Source organism: Notechis scutatus, chromosome 2 (assembly GCF_049901735.1).
Source record: "Notechis scutatus isolate UNSWTSFEM ecotype Mainland chromosome 2, rNotScu1.2, whole genome shotgun sequence".
Classification (NCBI taxonomy): Eukaryota; Metazoa; Chordata; class Lepidosauria; order Squamata; family Elapidae; genus Notechis; species Notechis scutatus.
In genome coordinates, this window is record NC_142010.1 from 175,417,694 (window position 1) to 175,436,097 (window position 18,404).

At 38.3% G+C, this 18,404-nt stretch overlaps 1 protein-coding gene across 2 annotated transcripts in view; it reads left to right on the forward strand.

Moving 5' to 3' along the window:
• Window positions 1-18,404, forward strand: part of TRABD2A (TraB domain containing 2A) — a 77,694-nt gene that overhangs the window by 19,780 nt on the left and 39,510 nt on the right. The gene's annotated exons all lie outside the window — the stretch shown is intronic.

Consider the following 18,404-nt stretch of genomic DNA (forward strand, 5'->3'; position numbering starts at 1 on the left):
AATGTATTGTTCTTTGATGAATAGTCATTGTGCAGCACTTTAAAAGGCAAAATATAGCACCTGTCTGAAGTCCTTTGGGGGGCATATCTTCTCCCAAAATTGCGCAGGTTCTAAACATGGCTGCAGTGCAATTCTAGAGTTGCAGACAGGTGCTACGTATGCACTTCTATGTTCTCCAAAGCACCTTTTTGCTTTCAAATACAAATTACTTGCCCTATTGTTGGTACTGGGTGTCTTACCACTAAGGTAGGGGTTGGCAACCTTAAACACTCAAAGAGCCATTTGGATCTGTTTCCCACAGAAAAGAAAATACTGGGAGCCACAAAACCCTTCCCATGCCTGACTATTTCCTGAGCGGCCACAAAACTGGCATATATAGTTGAATTAAAGATTGTTTTCTTCTGAAACTTTGCTTTTCTTGGATTTATCCATGGTTAGCCTACCGGGGGTGGAAAAGCTCAATAAATCGCATGTCGGCGGGTGTCGCACATTGGCAGTTGCGATGCATATTTTGAGAAAACAGGGAGCCACAGCAGAGGGATGGAAGAGCCACATGCAGCTCCAGAGCTGCGGGTTGCTGACCCCTGCACTAGGGACTTAATGGGGATGTTTGAAAAGATACCTGTAATTTGAACAAAAAATTAAGAAAGGATTCAGGTTATGGAAAATATCTTAGAATGCAACATATTTGAATGTATATCTTCATCCCTCATTTAGCCCCGTTAAACAAGTACAAGAGTAATGCAGTTGCACAAAGACCTGGGGAAATGTTAACATTGTGTATCTGCTAAATGATGTCTGAAATCACTACCATTCCTTCTATGGAAGCAGCATGTTTGGAGTAAGTTGAAATGTCTAATCTAGGCCCGTTCTCTGTTACTTTGAAATTAAGTACCCTAAAAGTGCCTTACCATGATAACAAAATAGCATACAGTAGAGTCGGGAAACAGCCACACTGATGATACAATTATCAAAGAATCCCAGGCTTTCACATAAATACTTTTGTCTCTAGTGGTTTTGAAAAAGCCTTTCAAATAGCCTAAAACATTGGATATCCTCTCTCTGTCCTTCATCTGCTAAGTTCTGCAGGAGGTTGATACAGCATGAAAATCTACGTTCATGAACATCTGGATAGTTCAAGGACATATGTGAAGGCTCTTGATATTATCAGACGCAGTTTGTCATAAACCAAAAAGAGAAGAAATGGGTAACTTTGAAGATTTTTTTTTTAAAGGAATATGCCTGATCCCCACCTCACTCCCTTTCCCTAAAAGAGCTACCTCGATCTTTGTATTACTTCATGGATAAGCTTTTGTCTTTTGCTCTAGTTCAATGTTTTTCAAACTTGGGGATTTTAAATTGTGTGGACTTTAAATCTAGTTTGATATATATGCTTTTCAAAGGAACTTTAAGCCCAAACCTATAATAGTTTTATATTATGGTGAAAATTCATCCAGGATAAGAAAATATTGACAATGGTATTTAGGGCCTAGGGCATTCTCCACAAAATTTAATCTAGTACTCCATAAAGCATGTTCCAGTTCCCATTGGTGAAGTAAGGGAAGACCTTAGGCCTGAAATTTGAATATTTCCCATGGAAATATACTAATAGTCTATTGAAGAGCATATCATTTCATTTTACTGGAAAGAACAGTTTTGTTAATAAAGTCTGGTGAGTCTATGGCAGAGGTGTCAAACTTTCAGCGTCATATGATGTATGAGGACTTTTTCCCTCTTCACTAAGCTGGTTGTAGCCAGTGTGTGACGCACCCAGCCCACGGGCCGCGAGTTTGACAGCTATGCTCTATGGTATCAAATTCATCACCTTTTGGATGGGTGGAAGGCGAACTTCTGTTTTGATAATACAGGTAGTCCTCAACTTATGACTATGGTTGAGCCCAAAATTTCTATTGCTTCGTGGGGCATTTGTTAAGTGAGTTTTGTCCCATTTTATGACCTTTTCTGCCACAGTTGTTAAGTGAATCACTGCAGTTGTTAAGTTAGTAACACGGTTGTTAAGTGAATCTGGCTTCCCCACTGACTTTGTTTGTCAGAAAGTTGCAAAAGGCAGTCACATAACCCGAGGACACTGCAAACATAAACATGAGCCAGTTGTCACGCGGTCAAATTTTGATCACGTGATGATGAGGATGCTGCAGCGGTCGTAAGTGTGAAAAACAGTTATAGGTCACTTTTTTCACTGTTGTAATTTTGAATGGTCACTAAACAAATGGTTGTAAAGACTACCTGTACTGTTATCATCTTGGTACTACACATAGTTTGCAATACTGCTTTTAAATAAAGGTATTTCCACAGATAGTGGCATTTACTTAATTATAGATCTGAATAGACATGAAAGTGTTGAGCACTTATATCAGGCAGGGTTGGTCTTTCTTTGGCAGGGTTTCTTCAACCTTGGCAACCTTAAGATGTGAGGACTTCATTTCCAGAATTCCCCAGTCAGCATGGTTTCTGGTTTCCATTACAATTCCCTTTTGACAGTTTTACCTGCTGAAGATCTATTGTATTTCTGGAGGATCACAATGTATTCCAAAATGCTTTCCCACTTAATGTGGCCTACCAGTCCAGTCCAGTTATTTCAACTTACCATGGCTTCAAATTATCTAACAGTGCTTTAGGTTTGCAGGAGGAAAACTGATTTGCCACTACTGTGCAGTATTTATATTTTACATTGTATTATAACAGCCAATATTTCCCAAGACATAATTTGAAAGCGCTTATCCTTGATCTCACATTACGTGAGATGATACAATATCACTCCTTTTTCAGTAGATCACAGAGAATGGGTTGATGTTTTTTGAGCTTTCAGAAAGCATACTTGCTGCCTACATTTCAAAGCACAACTGAAGATTATGCAACTAATTTTTACAAGGCTTACTCACTTTAAAGGAAAACTATATTCTCCCCACGAGGGGAGAATCATCTTAGATTTACTGAGAAAATAGTACTGATGGTAGATAGTGTCACCTTTCCAATGGATCTTTCCAGGTGGTGAATCTACGTTCTTTGAACACCAGGGGGCACATCAAAAACAGAGTGTACAAGCTCTTGAAAGCAGCCACCCATCCTCCACATCTTACCATTGTTGTTGATAGGAAGTATAATTCAGTCTGTTGCTACCTTTTAACACAGGAAATTATGGGTGCAACAATCTTAATAGCAAATAAAACATCTAAGGCTTATTGCTGACAAGTATAACAGGTGCTTGGTTTCAGCATTCTAATTTCATGAGAACAATAGTCTCTTATTATCCAATACATTTATTTTCAGAATGAGTATGACAGATAAAATTATAGCATTTCATGAAGGTTTCACAAAACAAATTACAGACATGATTTGATCTGATTTAAACTTGCACTCGCATTCTGCCATATGTGGAAGCAAATTTCTTGGCTCACAAATGTGTCTAAAAACGATAACCAAATTCATATCAGATCTAATTTTCAGCTTCACAAGAAATTCAGGTAAACTCTGATCACAATATGTTTGAATATATTATCAAAAATCATGACACAAGATGACATTGAGTTTTATAGAATTAATATTCTGAACAAGGCTGATTGATTCTGACAATTTTTATTTTTTCCCTTTTATTAAATATTTGAAATAACCTCAATAGAATCAATACCTGAAGAAAAAAAAGGGGGGTGAAAGGTTGTAGATAAAAGGTTGTAGATAAAAGAATAAAGTATCAGTAAACGTGAATCATGAAATCATGAATCATGAAATGTGATGTTCATTGAAATCATGAAAGGTGAAGTTCATTATTTCATCAATTCATTCATTATGCTAGACCTAGGTTTATTATATAATTTTAAAAAACTATATGAAATGAATATCACTATCATTATTTCAAGAAAAATGTTCACACATCAAGAAGAAACAGAAAAACCAGTTCAGTATTTATTTTAAATTCCCTGCTAATATACTCCAATTGAAATGTACCATTTTTGTTTCAAGTATCTGTCATCTGAAGGGGAAAGAATGCTTTGGCCAAAATAAACTACATACAGCATTCTGTACTTATGTCTAAATGCAGATACCCAGGAGGATGAAATGTTTCAGTCTTGACTGTTGAGGAGAAATGAAAGGCCAATGAAATTCTAAGAGCCAATGAACTTTTAAACCCAAAAGTGTGTCACGAATCAGTTGTGAGTGGAGGGAAAATAAAATTTAGGGGAATAGTAAGAGCTGGAAGGAAGAGACCACATGGGTCAATAATTGGAAGGAACTTGAGAAGAAAGAGGAGATGAAAAGCAAGGAGAAAAAAAGCTCAAATTGTTCTCTATGTCAGGAGATCAATAGAAAATTCTGAGTTGGCTGAACCCAAAAAACTGAATTGACACAAAAGAACCCAAATATGTCTTCCTCAGTTAATGTAATAAAAGAGGAGAGAACATTAGTTTGGAACACAGGTATCAAACTCGTGGTGTCATGTTGCCATTGTGTGACTGTCATGCCCCTGGTGGAGACTGACTCTGAGGAAGAGGAGGAACAGCTAACAGGGAGTGGAAGGGTGGCTCCAGAGGTTGTGGAGGAGGCTGAGGAAGGGCAGGGGCCGGCTGAGCAGTCAGAGGAGGACCCAGGCCCATCCCCTATCCATCCTAAGGCACGCAGGGAGGAGAGGATCAGGGAAAAACATGGTCTACTTGGGAGAAGAGGGCCATGATCCTCCTCATGGGTTGCAGTTGTGAGCTCTGCATAAAAGGTTGGACCTGCATGCTAACAGGTGCTGGAGACAAATTAGTGTTTTATTCCTAAAGAAGCTTTATCTTGGTTGGCGTTCTTCCAACGGACTGTCCCTGGTTATCTTCCTGAAGTTGGCAATTATCTATCCTGGTCTGTCGTGGAACCTTACGTTTTTGCTTCGTTATCGGCTCTTTGAATTTGAACTGTGTTTCTTTCCTTTGAAATGTTATTTTGAAAATAGTTTACTCCTCCACTGTAAACCATTAAACAGTGAAGCCCAGTTGAAGGCATTAAAGGACTTTTAGTTACGTTTTGGGTTTTGTTATATTTCTGATATACTCTGGGTCATCACTGTGACATTTTGCAACTGTTTTCCTCTTCACAGAGCTGGGGTGGGAATGGCCTGAGCATAACACATTCGTCCTGCAGGCCGCCATTTTGACAGCCCTAGTTTAGAAGGATGACCATTTTGTTTGGGGAAGGAATCCACCTGTGGAGTATCAGGATGGCCCATTTTTTAACTAGCCACCTTTAATACTCTTTCAAACTATAAGTATGAATTTACAATAGTGCTATCTTTATTTGTCACTAATAAGGGTTAAGTAGGGTAAATTATTAAGGTGAAAGATAGTGGCTGCAAATAGTGGGATTTAAATCCAAAGATACAGTAGGCTTTTACCCTCCCTGAGAATTGTAGAGAGGAAAAGACGGCCAGAAGCCTTTATAGTTTGCACCTATATGAGAAAGCCACCAGGGTTTGTCTTTTTTTAAAAAAAAACATGGACATCTGATTTCATATCAGCCAGTCATTATTTAGGCAGTGTGGTGTCATTAAGGCATCAGGCTAGAAACTTGGATCAGCAATTCTGTTTCAGCCCTAGGAAGCAGGCAAGGCAAAACCACTTCTGAAAAATCTTCCAAGCAACCTACAGGAATTTGTCCAGGCAGTCATCAAGTCAACATTGAATTGAAGCCTCTTCTCTTGCCTCTCAAGCAGTGGAGGATTAATCACTGACAAATCTTGGTGCCTCCCTCCTTTGTACATACAAGATTTTTTATTGGGTTTTTGCCTTTCTCAACTTTGTGGTGCCCCCTTTGGGCCTGGTGCTCTAAGCACGTGTTTAGTCTGATTAATGGTTAATACAACACTGCTCCCAAGGTCATTACATAAGCAATAATCCATCTCAGTGAATATAGGATTGCCTTCCCAGCAGTGGTGGGATTCAAATTTTTTTTACTAGCGGTTCTGTGGGCGTGGCTTGGTAGGCGTGGCAGGGGAAGGATACTGTAAAATCTCCAGAGGTGGTATTTTCCGGTTTCCGAACTACTCAAAATTTCTGCTACCAATTCTCCAGAACTGGTGAGAACCTGCTGAATACCACTTCTGCTTCCCAGCAGATAGGGATAGTTTAAGTCGAGATGGGCTTTCAAAGAGGCATCAATAAGTTTTAGGAAGATCTATCATTTCTCTGGCCTATCTAGAAGATACTGAGATTTTGTAATCTCATTCATTTGTCAAGGAGAACTTGACAAGGTGTCCTTTGGCCATGCACTTTTATAGCTTAATTTTGTGGAGAACAAACATTGATATTTGGTTTCTACTTTCCTGGTTATCTGCAACACTTTGCAGTAATTTTTTATAAATAATAATCATCACTGGCTGATTCCCTACTGGTTCCCCCCCCACTTTTTTTATGACCCTGTAATCCCTTAATTCTGGGCAGAGTCATCAGGGTGATTGGATGGAGCTAAGTGTTGATTGGCCGGATGCCCTTCCTGATGCCATGGGAAACATTTGCCACTACTTAGGATTGAACTCTCAACCTTCTAAATGGGAGGCGAGTGTCTTCACCACTAGACCACAATACCGCTCGTGCTTCCTTACTCTTTATTTACACTTATACTCTTATATCATTATTAAGTATAAATCTTTCAAATATTGTGTTGCATCATAAATGTGTGTCTGCATGTATGTTTTGTGGTGGAAGAGCAAATTCCCATCTGTTGTCACTATGGTATCACTCTGCTGAAGAGAAATTTTCCCTTATCTGTGTCCTAATACCCTTGAAAACAAATACAAACCTTGAATTGTCTATTTTGACAGTAAGTTGCATAACTATGCCCGGAAAGTAGGAACCATTCTTTTACTCTTTCATGTCTGCAGTAGGGACGTTTTAATATAGTGGCAAATCCTGACTTATCATGATGCAGTGGTATAGAATAATCTTATTTTGCTCCTTTTCCCTGAAATCATGAGTGGCAGAAATAAAAAAAAGGTTGGTAAAATATCCAAAATCAGGAATGTAGTCTAGTGTTATATAGTTGAGTCCTTAACTTTTAAGTACACTTAAGTTTTTTAAGAGAGTCATTATGGGATCACACTGCCAGGCATTATGGGGTTTTGGAAATGAACATTATGGATTGGATTGGATTCAGCCTATTCAATTTAAATTGTTTGCCACTATAGAAAGCAGTTGAAATGTGTAATACAAGTTCCTGGCAGGCAATATAATATCTCTACAGCAGACTGATTATGAAACATGAATGCTTTGTTTTCTCTTAGGAGATCAATTTTGTCTGGCTGGAGCCAAAAGTATAATTCTGATAGGGTATCGTTATTTGCAAGAGAGAGTGATTTATATTCTATAATGCATGATGCTTTTGCACCTTTGGAAGCATCTGCTCAAATAGTGATCACCTAAAATTTCTAACCTATTCAATATAATATCAAATACATTTGATGGCATATAAATGAACATAACAATATATAGCTTTTCTTCATTTTGTGGTTTTCAGTTTGGTTATGACAGTCTCTGATTTAACTCATTTTAACAACCTGGAAAAAAAATATTTAGACATTCTTTGGTAGCAGGTGAGAAGATTAGCACTGGTAAACGCTTTTCTTTTTTTAAAACAACAACAACAACAACAACAACAGTTCTTCAGGTTTTGCATTCAAGTTTTAAATTAAATAGCCTGTATCTAGCATAACTGGGGACCAATTAAGTATTTGATGGAGGTATTTTTTTTCTATATTTGGTAATGAATTTTACAGGCATTAAAGAAAGGAATATTGAAGATGTTCCACACCTACTTAACTGTAATTGGCTGGATTGGATCCGAGTGTGAAAAATGTTTAGGCTAAGGTTTTGTTATAATCTCAGTCTTGGCATATACTGGTTTTAAGGAAGATTTATATATAAAGCCTTGTAAATTTCTTAAAGAGTTTTGTTGCTTTGCTATAACAGGATTAACTGATTGCTACATGTGGCCAGATTATCTCTTAATAAAAGGTGAACTCGTTCAGACTTTAGCTCTTGCACAGTGGTCTTTAGCTGATGTTGAGAAGAACATGTCTTTCAAAATGTCCTTTTGTGTACTTGTGTTCTGTTTGCTTTAGAACAGACAGTTCTTTGTAGGCTATGTTCATATACTGAAAAATAAGACTTAAAATGTTGGTTCTTCAAACATGCACCAAATTTGAATCAGTCTGTTTAACCCTGTCCTGGACATTATAATAAGATCTGACTTGTTCCAGTTTCTTTTCTTCTCCAAGAGAACCCAGGGAGATATAAATTTTGATTCTAATAAGCCCTAAAACACCTACATTCATTATGTCAACAAATCATCCTTCGTGGAAAATTATTCCATCAAGTTTAGAATCCTTTGTGGGGGATGGGTGGGGGGAAATAGAACAAACTTCAAAACCTGGAGGACTTTTGTGTTGTACTTTTTCAAATAGTCTCAATACACTAGGAAGATTTTGCCACCGTGGAAAAGTCTTCCCTAACAGCACACTACAAGACCTTAACCACAATTATTGAGTTTTTCTTACGAGAGAATGGTAAGGATCAAATTTGACATCTTCTACATGCCAAAACATAACTCTGTGTGTAGAATTTAATACCTTTATTTCTCTATCCAGAAAACCAGGCTTAGGAAATGTTTCACTGTTGCAGAAAACCTCTGAAATAAAATCTTTTTTCTCTCCTCATGAAGAAATACTTAGACTTGACTTGCCTCCGCCTAAAAGCGTATCCTTTCTGATGTCATTGTTAAGTTACAGGATTTCCTATCAGAACACTTAAAGGTTAAATTACAGGTAGTCTTCACTTAGCAACTGTCTTGGGCTGTTTGCAGTTATGACAGTGATGAAAAAGTAACTTTGCGACAAGTACCCATATTTATAACTTCTCAGGTCTGTAAAGCAAAGGAAAGTTGAAGTACGATCATAAGCACAGTTGTGTTTTCACTTATTGACTGCTTTGCTTAATGACTGAGTGGCTGGTCTCATTTGTGGTTGCTAAATGCGGACTGCCTGTAATGGAGTCAGTTAAAGGCTGCTTTGTGATTTCAAACATTGCCAAAAGATTAAAACCCAAAGTGAATTCTGGACAGTATTATTAATTTGAGGTCATTTTCTATTTCTGACATATTTTCAACAGCCAAAATGGAAGAGAAAAAAATGTGAACTAGAACTTTCATATGTTATTTAGTGAGATTTTCCTTCCCAGCTCTTTACATTTCTAAAACATCCACATTCAAAATAATAATTGCAAAAATATAACTTCTTTTTGTTCTAGTGACAGTATTTTTCCCATTTGTCAAACCTGTTGTGTTCAGTACAGTGAAACATATTTTTTTTTTAGAAATTCTTCTAAATTGTCTTGTTATCACAGTGATCTTTTTTTTCAAGTTGTCAATTTGTGTGGCATATATAAAAGCTAAAATTTGCTTATTTAGTTCAGAGCTGTCAAGAGTTAGACAATGATGACACGAATATTCAAAATTTAAAATTCAGGATGACTATAAAACTCAAGCTGTCTGATACTTCTAACTCAGTCTTACTATTTACTGTAAGTGGTATGAAATACATTTACAAATGTACTCCTGAATTCCTATTTTTCAATTTTGTATCTGTCTCTATGTAGATTTGGCTGTTCAACAGCTGGCAATTTCTGTCTCTGAAGGCAATTTCTGCTGCTGCTGCTGCTGAGATTTCAGAATCATTAGGATCCTTTAAAGGGCTGTTTTGAGCATGTCAGGAAAGCTGTCAGTTTGTATTAGTGAAGACATGCCATCTGCACAGTGGCTCATAGTTCCTGCTACTTGGAGTGTGATGTTTTCATAACTTCCAATAATTATGAGCTTGCTCAGGACTGCTTGATAAAGACTCTCTTGTCTTCCTCAACTTGCCATTGGTCATGGCGTGTGATCATAAGCCACTGCTTGTCAAATTTGAGTTTCTTTTTCTGTCTCTTCCTCTCCCTTGCCCTCCTGCCCTAAGTTCCTAGAGATTACTTGTCATGAGATCTGGTGTGGGCTCAAAAGGACATAGTTTGCCATCATTCTGGAGCTGACTGCAAATAATGGCTAGATGATTTTTTCTCCTAAAATGTCTGGGAAGAGTAGAAAAATTCCTTTCCAGATGACATTCTTCCCATCAGGAGAGAAGGAGTCAGATTCTGAACAGGAAGCCTTATTATTCTGCCCTCTATAATTGCTGACTGAATGTATAAAGGCAGAAAGATAACTCCACAAAGCATCCATACAAAGTCTTTTTATTGGTTCATCAGGCATCGTCAAGATAACTCACAGTTACACCGAGATTCATCTCAATGTCCAATTCTCTGCATAGCTGTAATTCATGGTGTGAAAAGATGGTAATCTTTCCTCCCCCAAACGAAGGAGCAAGGGGTTGAGGCAGCACCATGCTTCCGGGTTCCAGGCAAGAGTGGAGAAACCTCCCCCAACCCACCAAGGGTCAATTCAGTGACCAGTCAGGATTACAGATGTGGCCACATAACATGGACTACATTTCCCAGGATACCTTAACTACATTTCCCATGATGCATTCCCTTAAGGGGACAGCTCCCAATTCCTAACTAACTATCCCACTTCCCATTAACTATATACTGGCTGGACAGCACGCTGATTCTGAACTTAGGGGACTTAGACTCAAAACTTAGTTTCAGTCCCATCTCCATGACACTTTTAGAACAATCTGTCAGACAGGCTAGAAATAATTCTACAGCTTGATTCTCTCTAAAGGGCGTGCAGCCTTACTGGAACCTGTAAAAGGCGAACCCTGTAGAACAGGGGTGTGAAACTCATGCCCACGAGCCAATTCTGGCCAATGGGGTGCTTAAATCTGGTCTGTGGGGCCGGCCTGGAAATATCAAAGGACTGGCCCGTGGTGCCTCTGCCAGTCAAAATGAGCTGCAGGGGGGTCACGCGCGGCCTACCCCGTGGCCAGTTTTTGGCCTCCCTGGCCTCCAGCAGCACTCTGCCAACCTCTGTGCGGTCCATGTTTGGCCAGGGGAGTGCTGCAGGAGGCCATGGAGGCTGAAAACAAGGGGTGGTGGCACCCCATTTTGGCCAGCAGGCAGAGGTGGTATTCAGCAGGTTCTGACCAGTTCTGGAGAATTGGTAGTGGAAATTTTGAGTAGTTCAGAAAGCCATGTTTGGCCAGGGGAGTGCTGCAGGAGGCCATGGAGGCTGAAAACAAGGGGTGGTGGCACCCCATTTTGGCCAGCAGGCAGAGGTGGTATTCAGCAGGTTCTGACCAGTTCTGGAGAATTGGTAGTGGAAATTTTGAGTAGTTCAGAAAGCCATGTTTGGCCAGGGAGTGCTGCAGGAGGCCATGGAGGCTGAAAACAAGGGGTGGTGGCACCCCATTTTGGCCAGCAGGCAGAGGTGGTATTCAGCAGGTTCTGACCAGTTCTGGAGAATTGGTAGTGGAAATTTTGAGTAGTTCAGAAAGCCGGCAAATACCACCTCTGACTGGAGATTTTATAGTAGCCTTCCCCTGCCACACCCACCAAGCCACACCCACAGAACCGGTAGTAAAAAAAAATTGAATCCTACCACTGCCGGCAGGGTGCTGCAGGAGGCATCTGTCCTGTCTCCCACCCGCCTGCCCACCCCAGCCTGCGGAGGAGAACTGCAATGCTGATCCAGCCCTCAAAGAAATCCAGTTGAAAACCCGTGCTGTAGAATGTGATGTGAAGTGATTTCTAAGCCTTCTTATGCCTTGAGGCTTACATCTATTGAGATTCTCAGTCATCCAGGCCACGATTGTCCCATTTTTCAAGAGGCAACTGGACTTTGTTCTTTTTCTTTGGAGATGTTTCGCTTCTCATCCAAGAAGCTTCTTTAGCTCTGAGCTGAAGAAGCTTCTTGGATGAGAAGCAAAACGTCTTCAAAGAAAAATGAGAAAGTCCAATTGCCTCTTGAAAAAGCACTTTTGGGATGCCTTGAGGAATATTGTAAATTAAACTATTGCTTGAGTTGTATATGGTTTTTATGGTTTTTTTTTTTTTGTCTAGCAACTACTTTAGCCTTATTTACTGACTGATTAAAAGAAATCAACAGGTTAAAATTTAACAAATGCATGCCAGCAACTTGGGTTTCCAGAGCTACAAAAAAAAAATATGTCATTGACCATTATCTTTCCTGTCATAAAACCTTTATAGGCTGATATGAATCGATATCAGCTTCAAGCTCATAGGCTTCTCTGCTTCCAAGATGCCTTCAGGTGCTTACATTACTGAGTTAGGTGTTTAGGATTTCCAGACAGAGCCGGAGGCCTCCAGATGGCAGTTGAAACAAGTTGCAGCTCTTCAGACAAAGCCTCATGTTATATCTACTGAATGTGTAAACTGAGATAATGTAAATGAGAGAACAGATCCTTTCCTAGCTGCATTTCAGGTTTTAGTGGCTTAGTCAATAATAAATATATCTGTTGGCTGCAAGGAGGTTGACAAGAAATTCTGATTGGATCACTTTGATAGAATGAATTTGGAAGTGTTTGAAACAATAATAACAAAATAGACTAGGATTCTCATACTGATTTTAGCCTTTGTTGAATTCAATTTATATTTATAGAAGGATGTCGTAATCATTGGTGGCATGGTGGCTCAGTGGTTAAGTCGCCGACATCGCAGGTTTGAAACCCAAGCGCCACATGACAGGGTGAGCTCCTGTCCTTGCCCCAGCTCTTGCCACCTTAGCAGATTGAAAGCATGCAAATGGTAGTAGATAAATAGGTACCACTTTGGTAGGAAGATAACAGTGCTCTGTGACATCATGCTGGCCACATGATCACTCTGTCTTCGGACAGTGCTGGTTCAGTGGCCTTGAGACAAAGATGAGCACCACCCCATATAGTCAGCAATCAATAAGACCCGCAGGGAGTTCTTTTTTTTTTTCTTCATTGTAGCCATTGTAAGGAATTTTCTAGTTCAGGAGTGTCAAACAACTCCGTGTGCTGTATGCATCATGCACAAGCCACACCCACTCCAGCTCCGCAAATGGGGAAAATGTCACGAAACGTCACATGTCAGCAACATGACACAGCGAGTTTGATACCCATGTTCTAGAAAAATTAGATCAAACTATAGGAATATAATTGCACTTGCTAGTGGGAGAACATATATTTAGGAAGGATTTGTGATCTGGATTGTTAGTGAACATTACAACGTAAGCCAAGTAGTGAGAGTCTTGATGGCAGTACAGAAATTACTTCTACAAATGACCATATCATTTTCAATCAAATATTAAATACATTAATATCATTGTTAATCAATCATTTGACTATACTTTTATTCATTCATGTTTTACGAAATAATCCATATTTTACTTAATTTGTTTTATGACAGTTCATATTATCATCTCAAATCTATCCTACAATCATTTTGTAGATATAATAAGAAAACAATACATCTTTATATATTTATTATTTTCTAAGAATCTACATATTTCATTACCATGTTTTATTGTCTAACCATTGATAGAATAGATCCAAAATTTTATAAAATTGTTTATCATCTTGTTCTCTGATTTCAAATGTCAATCTACTCATTTCAGCACATTCCAATATTTTCTTAATGATTTCCTCCTGTAATGGTATTTTCTCATTTTTCCAGTTTTTGGCAAATACAATCCTAGCCACTGTTAATACATTTACAATCAGGTATTTCAATTCTTTACTATATATTTCAGGTCAAATTCCTAATAAAAATGTCTCTGGTTTCAAGTCTATATGCTTTTTGTCATTTTTTCCAACCACGTGTGGATTTTAGTCCAATATTTTTGGCATCGCACAAGTTCACCACATATGGTAATATGAGCCAGGTATCTGATGACATTTCCAACATTTTTCAGATTTGTTCTTGAACATTCTTGCTATTCTTGTTGGGGGAAATGCCACCTGTAAAACATCTTATACAAATTTTCTTTATATGCTGTTGACATTGTCATTTTATAATTTTGAGACCACAGTTTTTGCCATTTCTCTAGATCAATCCCATATCCAAAATTCTTCCCCCAAGCAATCATAGTTTCTTTAATTTGTTCTTCTTCTAGTTTAATTTCTAATAAATATCCATACAATTTTTAATCACCTTTTCATCAGTACCTGTCAAAATCTTATATAAGTCAGTCAGTTTATCATAGAAACCTTCTGTTTTAGAATCTTTGCCATACCTTGAATGTATTTGCGCAGCATATGAAAACCAATTCATCTTTATACCTTGTTCCTCTAATTTTTGCATAGATTTAAGTTCACCCTTTTCATTCAATATTTACCATATCTGTTTATTCCTTTTTATATATTATAGGATAAGAAAATGTTTCAATAGTCGATAGCCAGACTGGAATTTTCAGATAACATTGCCTTTTAGTCTTCTCCCAGTTTAACCACAGAGACTCCCATATATAATGTCTTCTAAAATACCCCTGTGTTTTAGTTCCTTTGTACCATAAAAAGCATGCCACCCCAACAACAGATCATGTCCTTCTAATCTCAACAATCTAGTATTTCTTAATGTTATCCATTCCTTAACCCACATCAAAAACACCTGACCTACTGCACTCCTGTCTTTCTGGATATTAGTTATTGATTGTAGCGTTGCAAAGATTGGCTGGTTTCTCTAAAAGGGAAAAATTGAAAGAGTTTCTGTGTCTGAATGCCCTGGGATGATCATAATCTAGCTGCTAAATTTCATTTTCTGCTAAAGGCTTTGCTCTGATTTTTTTTTTAATACTTCCGACATTTTTATTTCTGTTTTGTAACAGTATTGATCGGATGAATATGTTTCTATAATGTGAGGAAAAATGAGAAATCATCGCTGGACTGATCATAAAGGAAACACAGTCATTTTAATTATTTAATTTCCATGAGATGCTGATATTTTCATTCTGTCTCGTGGCCCAGAGATGTCCTAAATCCTAATTTGAGAATTTACTTTACATGTTTTATTTGCTTCATATCACAGGGATGTTTATCTGTGAGCCTGTTGGCATTTAAATGGGATTCAATTGTCATAAAATAGTGGTTTCATGACTGCAGAGATAGTACGTATGGTTCATTTCAAAGCCTTTGAACTACATAATAATTATAGAGAGCCCTGCTTTTCAAGAAACAACGCAATGCCCAGGACTTGATTATATATGATCATATAAGACTTAGATTCTTATTAGAAGATTATAAAAATTGAGACTAGATGGTACTCATATAAACTCCAACAGTAACTTGACATAAATTTTACCATGGGGATCATTCAGTTTAGCTGTAATTTCTGACACATAGTTGTAGTTTTTATGGATTGCTTCCTTAAACATTTATGAGAGAGCTCTATTCCCAGGTAAGAATTGGTCTGCTGATCATGCCAAGTTAGAAAACTTGGCACCAGCAAATGGCGGCTGCCAGTTCCCTGACAACCTGGCAACACCTACTTTCTGGAAGCCACTGTTTTTTATTTATTTAATGATGGCATGGAATAATTAATATCTGACTCTTCAAGGTGAAACCCTCCAGAATTTCATTAATTTGCTATTGTAGGAAGGGGCCCATGAGATAGTCTTTGCCAATAATGCTCTACCCTCCCTAAAAAGCACTAAACTGGATACTGTGTATTTTATTGTGTATTCAGTTTTTAACAGAAATGTTTCTTGGATGTAACAGAACTATAGTAACCAATTTTTAAACACCATAGTGGGGTTTTTGCTTCAATTGAAGCCTGGAAGGGTTGTGATTGTTGCCAAATGGCGAGTAGTATTTTTTTAAAAAATTAATAATTAAATGTAATTTTTTAAAATTAAAATTTATTTATTTTAAATCAAAGAGAAAAATAGGTAGCAATTGGCCGGGCTGTTTGAAGCACGGCAGATTAATCTCTACAGCCTTAGTTTCATCCAGAAAAGCAATCATTGTAGGCTTCCGGTTTTTGCAATGCAGCCAGCCTTATTTGCAAGCATATTTTGCTAGTTGCAGATATGACTTTTGGTGGGGGTTTTGCTGCAGTTGAAATCGTTTTATCCTTTCATCTGAAAATTAGCTTCTCTAAGTAGATGCATGAGCAACAGAAACCCTTTTGAAACATCTGTTGTAGATACCTGCAGTTGAGCAGAAAAGCCATGTTTGCTGTCATGTCCCTCATGCTTGAGACCTTTAAGTATTTAGTACGAAAGTAGGAAGAGAATCTACATACAGTCAACTGAGTATATTTAGAAGCATCCCTATGAATAGAAAACCTATGAATAGAAAAAGTAGTATAACTTGATCAAGGTTTAATGAACATCCTTTCAGGCATCCAAACTAATTGTACGTATAAAGACCAGGAGAGAGATAGAGATGAATATAACCCCCAAGAAGGGACTTCGATGATGGGATAAAAAGATTTCTGAATTGCTAATTTAGTCAAATATAATCAACTGAGCACTTTCTTGTAGGGGAAAAGGGATAAAAGTGATGGGGAAGTTAGACAGAAAAGAAGTAGCTGACAGGGTAAAAAGGGAAAAGAGATCATCAGTGTATCTAAAAGATTTTGGTCTCTCTTGTGAAAAATAATGGCCTTTCATTCTCTGCATTAGCATGGTGTAAAGTGAAACATCTCATACTGTACGTTAATTTTTATTGCAATGTTATGGTTAAGTAAATTTTAATTGTTTGCAATCATCTGGTCCTCTGTGCAAATGCAGAATAGAATAATCTTCCTCCCACAATGTCAAACAGATGACAGAGTCCGAAAAGGAACTTATTTGGAGATGAGATGATCTCACTTTACACTTTGGGGTATCACGGCAGAGATTTGAAGATTTGTTTAGCTCTCAGTATAGGTGATGACAGGGCTGAGCCCAAGGGAGGAGTCAAGTCTCAAGTTCCTGCTCACTCACAAGAGATCTGAGTCCATCCAACCTTGATTTCCATTGACTCTTATCTGCCACCAATTTGCTTTGACCATTAGTAGTTCAGATTCAGAGCTCAAGCCTGCAATAAATCTTTTTATACCCATTTGAACTGCCTGGACCTTCTGATTTCTCTCTGGCACTTAACAATTAGATGAACCAGGTTTTGATATTGGTTCTTACATGGATAGTTCTTCAGCTCCAAAATCTACACTCAGTGATGGGTTTGGGATCACACCTACTCAGGCTACTTGTTTGGACTTCCCACTGTCCTCAAATCTTAAGAAAGATGGAGAAGCCCCTTCCTTCTCATGGAGCTGCTCCTCTTGATTCATCAGCAGTGCACCGTCTGTTGATTTTTACAAAGTTCAGTTCCCATAAAGCTTCTCATGCAGTAGCCAAATTGTCAGATTGTAAATTAGCCTGAGGGAAACTAAAGCAACTTAGTCCTGTTGTGTATGCATGATGGAGTAGAAAAGGGATATTAAGGGAAAATGACAGTTCTTCCTGACTATGATAACTACAAAGCAGTCGTGGTATTCTACTAGTTCGGTCTGCTTCTGGCGTACCAGTAGTATCAAAGATCGGCTGAGACCAAACCAGTTCTCTGTGACGAGCTGCTCTTGGGCCCGCCCAACCCTCCCGCCCTCCCGGACTCCCATACTGACCCTTATTCCCTGCTTTTGAAGCGCAGCTGCTTTGCGTGGCACAGCAGATTGCTGCGGGTCAACTGTTGAAGCTACAGGGATTGCAGGAGGTGACTAGGAAAGCCTCTGCATATGTGCAAAGTGTGCATTTGGTGCACATGCACGCAAAATGTGTGTGCATGCGCAAAGCGTGCCCACCAAGCCACGCCCACCGAACCGGTGGTAAACCTCTTTGAAACCCACCACTGCTAAAAAGCATACGTGAAGGTGAAATATTGATAATATGCAATTACTTTTAATGGAATGATTAAAAAAATGACAAGCCATTAGGAGTTTTACCTTTAATTCCTTACCTGTAAATCTTGATAGTCAAATAGTTGCTTGAACAATATTTTTAATAAAATGAGCAAAGGGTTTAGATTGTCAGCTGTGAGAGAAATGAGTCTTTGCAGTTCCTTACTTGTGTTGGCCTCGTTTGAGTTATAAATGGGAAGAAGGCCTGAATGTATGCATTTTACTAATATTATTAATTTATTACTAATAAATAAGTAATATATTATTAATTTGTTAATAGTATTAATATTTAAAAGATTGCATTCCAATCTGTTTAAACTCAAAAGAGGAAACAAACTTCTTGTAAACATTTCCTGCCCAGACTAGTGCCAGGTTCACTCAGGATTTTTCATGCTTACAGTGACACCTGCAGTATATCATAAAAGCTTCCTCAGTTGGAAGTTGGAATGGATTTCCCTCACGACTCTTTTTTTTTGTGTGTGTGTGTGGTTGGATCTCTGATTGAGAAACACTCGGTACTCACTTAAAACATGCTGCACTAATGAGAATATTGAGCATTGGTGA